Raw genomic sequence first — 6,605 nt, forward strand, 5'->3', positions numbered from 1 at the left:
AATGTCTGAACTTGTGTCACCCAGTGTTAATTTCTGCTTCATGGTTTGAATGAAATTGTCATTTAGGTATTCTGACTTAATTTCCTGAAGTGTGACCGGCAGTTCGCAGATAATATTGTTTATCATGGTTTTTACATCACTATTAATACATAGTGCTGCGATTGCTTAATCTTCAAGAGGTTCCATTTTGGCAGGAATCCGTCTCGATAGACCGTCTGCATGGGCTAGTTGTTTTGAGGGGAGAAATTGAATTGTAAAATTATAGTTCAGCAGAATAGTTCCCCATCTTAATAGTCGGTTCGCAGTGAATGTTGGAAGTCCTTTTTTTGATCCAAAAATGGATATCAACGGCTTATGGCCGGTTTGTAGAAAAAAATGTCTTCCGTACAAGAACCGGTGGAATTTTGAAACTGCAAATATAATTCCTAGGGCCTCTTTCTCGATCTGAGAATAATTCTTTTCCGCTGGCAAGAGAGTCCATGATACGAAAGCAATAGGCTGTTTTGAGTCATCCAGCATTCGATGTAGCATGCACGCGCTGACGCCATATTGACTAGCGTCGCTAGCTACTATCATGTCCAACTGCCGGTTGAAATGCGCTAGGAATAGTTTTGAAGTCAGGATTCTTTTTATTTCTTGGAATTATGTCTGGCAATCTTCTGTCCACTTCCAAGCCTTATCCTTTTTCAGCAATTCATTAAGTAGTGCGAGCAATTTGTGCATATTTGGGATGAACCCCTGGTAATAATTTGCCAAACCTAAAAAACTCTGCAATTGAGTTATGTTTACTGCTGCCAGCATTTCTTTAATAGCGGTTGCCCTATCTGAGTCTGGCCGTCTGCCATCTTTATCGATTATTTGACCCAGGTATTTAATTGTTTGTAAAAAGAACTCACATTTATCTGCTTTGATCTTAAGTCCATAATCTTGTATTCGACTGAATACTTGTCTGATATGTTTTTCATGTTCCTCCCTGCTTTTGCTCGCTATAATAATATCATCAAGATATGCAATTGCGGTGTCCAAGCCGGACAGCATAGAATCCATTACTTGCTGGAATATTGTGGGTGCCACCCTGACACCAAACGCGAGTCTTTCGTATCTGTACAGACCCCGAGGTGAGCACTTTTGTCATTTACTGGAATCTGTAGGTAAGCATCAGTTAGGTCAATATTAGAAAAAAACCTGCCGCCATTTAATTTTGTGAATATTTCTTCTGGACTAGGTAATGGATAGTGAAAATCTTCTAAGGATCCGTTGAGTCCGGTCACAAAGTCAGCACAAACGCGAATTTCCCCGGACCTTTTCTTTACGTAAACTGTCGGAGCAGCCCACTCACTATATTCAATTTTAGTTAGTATACCGATGCTTTCTAATCTGTCTAGTTCCTGATTTATTTTGTTCAGAGAAGCGAACAGGACATTTCGTTTCTTTTTAAATACCGGTTGTGTGCCAGGTTTCAACTTAAAATCTACGGCCATTTTTGTACATCTCCCCAGGCCAGGAGTAAATACATTTGTGAATTCTTTTATAAAACAAGTTATAAGTTTCTCCATTTCTGCTGGGCGGGTATCTATTTTCTTGCAGAATGTGGATATAGGAAAATCCCAGAGACGAAACTCCTCCATGCTGTCAGAACCAAACAGGTTCTCACTATCTTTTAGCATATACAATCTTAGTTTTTTTGTTTTCCCCCGTAAAATGATGTTTGTAATTAATTCACCTTCAAAATGAATTTTTGTACCATTAACAGCCATCGCCATTCTGTTAGTTTTTAACATAGTCGGCTTTCGTAATATTTTCCACGTTTTGAGATTTATTATTGAAAGATCCGATCCATTGTCTAATTGGAATTTAATAGCCTTGCCGAAAATGTTAACCGTTACATATTTGTGTAGATTTTCATCTACGACGTCTTTAGTTCTGGTTTGACGTACACAGCTTCTATTCTGAGTTTTCCTACAGTGCGACCTTTTATGACCGATCTTATTGCATAAATGGCATCTTTTTGTTAAAAATGGGGAATCCCTTACCCAATGTATTCCATCACATCTGAAACAAACCTTCGGTGCTTTTAGTTTTCTGAGTTTCAGTGGTTATTGTCTATGTGCCATTTTGACGGTTTTTTTCTTAGTTACATTTTTATATTCGCAATGTCTGCTTCGATATTTCTTGCATCATTTTTATAAGTTCTACTTTTTGACAATCCTCAGTCAATTTTTGAAGTGTTAAGTTCGGTTCATTTTCTAATTTTGTAAGGGCTCTGCGCCTGATTTCCGCATCTTTTCCTGAGGTTAACCCTTGTGCAAACACAAGACATTTTAAATTGTCTGCTGTTAGTTCAGACAACTTAAAGTCATCACAGTGTTTGTTCACTACAGCTGTGTAGGTAGCAAAACCGTCATTATCGTCTTTTACCACATTCAAACATCTCCAACGCTTATGGAAAAGAGACTTTTTCAGTGAGAAAAGTTCTGTTAAAACTCATTGAATGATAAATCTTCTGTTTTCCGAGGCAAGATATAATCCACAAATTTATCATGCTCAGCCGTTTCCAATTTTCGTAGTAGAAGTCTGGTTTTCTTTTGATCAGACCAGTTGCTGCAGTCAATATTAAAAAAAATCTTCATAACGCCGAAAATATGCTGCGAATGATTTTTCCTTTTCCTCTTATTTAAAATTGTCTATCGCGGTCCATATTGTATTCTGAGAAAATGCTGAATTGTTTTCTGCATTCACATTATTCTTAACGATTTCTGTAAGCAATTCCTCTGTTCGTAATTGACATGCGGTAAACTGTTTTTGAACTTCCTTTTGCTGTTCCTCGGTTCATATTTGACATTCCACTAACTGTTTTTGCAATTCCTTTTGCTGTTCCTCGGATTCTTACTGACGCTTTGCGGCATCGATATGCAACTTGGTCAAATGTTCCAACGCTACTTTCAATTCGTCCATTTTGCTTTGTCAGCATTAGCAATTTCAAACCGTTCGCTGAATTTTACAAAACCGTTTTATTCTTTCTTATTACTTCCCCCAGACAATAAAACGAACACAAAAAAAATATATAAAAAGTTCATTGTCTAAAGAAAAAAAAATCAAGTGTATATTTTTCTCCAGAGAAAAAAAAAAAATAATGCCCGATTTTAGCAGTGAAAACCACAAGTGGCAAATTCTTTTTCTGTTTGCAAAAGTACAGCAATATCTTTGAAAGTCGTGATAAACTTTTTTCTTTTCAACTCTTTTTTTTTCCATAATGATCTGCATTTTTTGTTTTTTTTAGTTACCGTGAACCTTTCAGCTGCAAGTGGTATGTTAGACACTTCCTTAGGCTTGATAACATTTGAGTCTGACGTCGTTAGTATTTTTAGAATACTTTTTCAATGCAAGGATTTTTTTTTTTTCAATGTCGTTACTGGTTTTGATTTTAGTATGCTACTTGAATCCAATGTCGTCAGTGTTTAGTTTTTTAGAACACTATTTTTAAATGTGAGTACATTCTCCGAATCCAATTTCGCCAGTGTTATGGCTTGCAATAAGCCACACAGAAAACAGAACAATGGAATAGAGTTTAAACAATGTATTACTGGAACAACAACGTAAAAAGGTTACAACTGAAAAGAGTAGTAAATGTCATCAAGCAGGCGAGAGTCGCTCTGGTGTTTAATCCATACCTGGGATCAAAAGGTCTATAGTTTATATAATGGATAGAACAGTCAATTTGGAGGGTGATTCCCCACAACAATATGTCTGCCTAAAACTTTCAACAGAGGTGACGGATTTTCATGAGATTGGTATCGTTTTGAAACTTGACCCTTCAGACGATAAATATCGAAAAATTGGCTAAAAACATTAATTCCTTCACCCTCAACTGGGCACTTTTCTACAAGGAGGGGTCGCTTTTTTCGCCGATATCTTTTTAGAGTTATCCCCTTTTTTTGATTGACTAGCCTTAATTTAAACCGTCGCCACTTCCAGTTTGACGATGGATGCAACAAAGATATCACTTTTTTTTTTCACATTCTTTTCCTCCTTTGTGGTACGGGTTCGAACCTGCCTGCCTACTACCACTGTTTTTTTGCTTTTTTTTCTTTTGCTTAACACATACCTCCAAACACCCGGGCAATTTTCTAGTTTTCTATTATACTAGCGAGGGGTACTCGGCGTTGCCTGGGTGTTTTTCGGGGTATGTGAAAAAAAGCCGAAGCGTTGACGACGCGCAGTTGGAAAATAGTAAAGTGTTTTAAAAAAAACAGGTGCGCGTTTTTGATTGACGTGACGGCGATAGGTATTCAGCAGTTATTTTGTGCGGGACAGTTTTGAATAAATGGTTTTGTTTGTTTTTAAAAACCCGCTCCCTCGTCTCGATATGACGAAGTCGACATTGAACAAACTGGCTTTCGACCTGTGATTAGAGTCGAGTTTCGCTTTTTTTTATACCAAAAATCGAATATAACACATGCCGATGCGGGAAATGTGGAATAATTAAGGTTTGAAAGTGAATAAAATTAAATAGAGAGGCCAGCTCCATGGATAATTCGTAGATATTACAATTTCTATATGATATAAAAAGTTTTAAAAAGTTGTGAACCGAGCAAGCAAGCGCTTCTTTGAAAGAAGCCTTTTGTGGACATTGAGGAAAAGCGAACATATATACATACATACATACATACATTTTTGCTTTTTATATCTATAGATAAATTTCAAAATTTCAAACGTCTGTTTATGTGTATATATGTTTGTATGTCTTTCTAAAACTTTCTACACACGCAACCAACACTGACAAAATTTATATCGTTCGAAAGCTCAGTCTTTTGGCCGAATAATATCCAAAAAATTGGCCAAAAACATTCATTCTTTCACCGTCAACGGAGCCGTTTTCTACAAGGAAGGGTAAACTTTTTCGTCAACATTTTTGCAAGTCATTCAAGCCTCACGTGAACGACGTCGCATAAAACAGATTATTTTGAATGCGTGTGACGTCACAACAGTGGTGGGCGCATTGATAAAACCGTTTGCTTTTTTCACCTCCTTTTCCTCTTGCGTGTTACAGGTTCAAGCTTGCCTACTACTCGCTGCTATTTTGAGTTGTTTTAATTCATTTTTTTTAGGGCTTTGGTTGCTCAACCAACCCCCTTACACACACCTCGACACACCCGAGCAACGCCGCGCACCCAGGCTAGTATATATATATATATATATATATATGTGTAAAATTGAGATGGAGGAGGCATGAGGTTTTGTAGCATTATATCTTGAATTTTTTATTTTCATAAGGGGATACAAAAGTGGTGCAGAACTGTTCTTTGAATTAATTTTACCCGTTCTAGGACGGGTAAGCTTCTAATTTTCTATCCTAATGCAGTAATATTGTCAGTCAGGTTGATAAAAAAATGTATATAAATTATTTACTTTGTTAAATCATTGCCAAGGCAAGACACCATCTGACTATAAAAAATACAAATCTAGGAATTTACATTCAATTTTCATTCAATTGTAAACGTCATAAAGACGAGCTGTTACTTAATTATATCATTAATTAAAACTATGTGAAATATTTGCCATTGTTTAGCGTGAATATCCATCGTTCACATATAATGTAGAACTAAATGGAAATCAGAATTTATATGGCAAAATTCTTTGTATAATTTCTGCTCGTAAATATGACTAGCAGGGGTCCCCGGCGTTGCCCGGGTGTGTAGAAGTTTTATGGTAAGGTAAGCCCTAAAAAAAAATATTTGAAAACCCTTTAAGAAAAATGAAATTTTTACTGTAAATTAAGAAAAATTCTTTAAGTGAATATTTGAAGTTTGTAGGACTGAGCTGAGTCACCAGTAAAAGCCAAGAAATAGGACGAAAATAATAGCATTCCCCAAAAATAATAGTTTCCTAGCCCCTCTCTTTCTCCTTATCATTCCAACTACCACTAATAATAGACAAGTGCCAGCCAGTGTTACAAGTTCATCTGCGTGCATATATGCCTTCATGGATAATGGTATGGACTATGAAATCAATTATGATGAATTGAATAAAAATCTTATCAAATATACATGGCACAATCACGTTGATACACCAAAGTTAAGCAACGTTGAGTCTGATCAACACCAGATGGGTGATTATTGGACAGAAGAAGAAAGGAAACTTTGTTGCAGTTGGGGTAATAAGAGTTCTTGCTGTGGATGTATTACAAAGAGCTAACAGAGATGAAAATAACAATAGAATATAGAAAGACTAGGGCAAAATACACTGCATAATTATGTTGACTCACTGATATCATCAAAGTTAAGCAACATGGAGCCTGGTCAGAACCAGATAGATGACCATATTATCTTCCCATGATTGTGATATACATATGGCTAGAGACTTGTGAATTTGATTTTCTCTGTAAACTTCCTCCTTTGGAGAAAGTCGGTGAATTTTGTTCTTGTTCAATTTTGTAGTAAAAGATTAATCAAAGTTTGTGTGCCACTAATTCGTTCAGTGTAATCTCTGAGCTTGAGATGCATAAAAATATGTAGTAAATCATTTGATGATCGTTTCGTTGACGATCATCAAATGATACTTTGAATGTATAGTACTGTTTACTGTATTTTGAGCAGAAATGGCAT

This window comes from Euprymna scolopes, chromosome 10 (genome assembly GCF_053919585.1).
Source record: "Euprymna scolopes isolate OS-2025 chromosome 10, ASM5391958v1, whole genome shotgun sequence".
Classification (NCBI taxonomy): Eukaryota; Metazoa; Mollusca; class Cephalopoda; order Sepiida; family Sepiolidae; genus Euprymna; species Euprymna scolopes.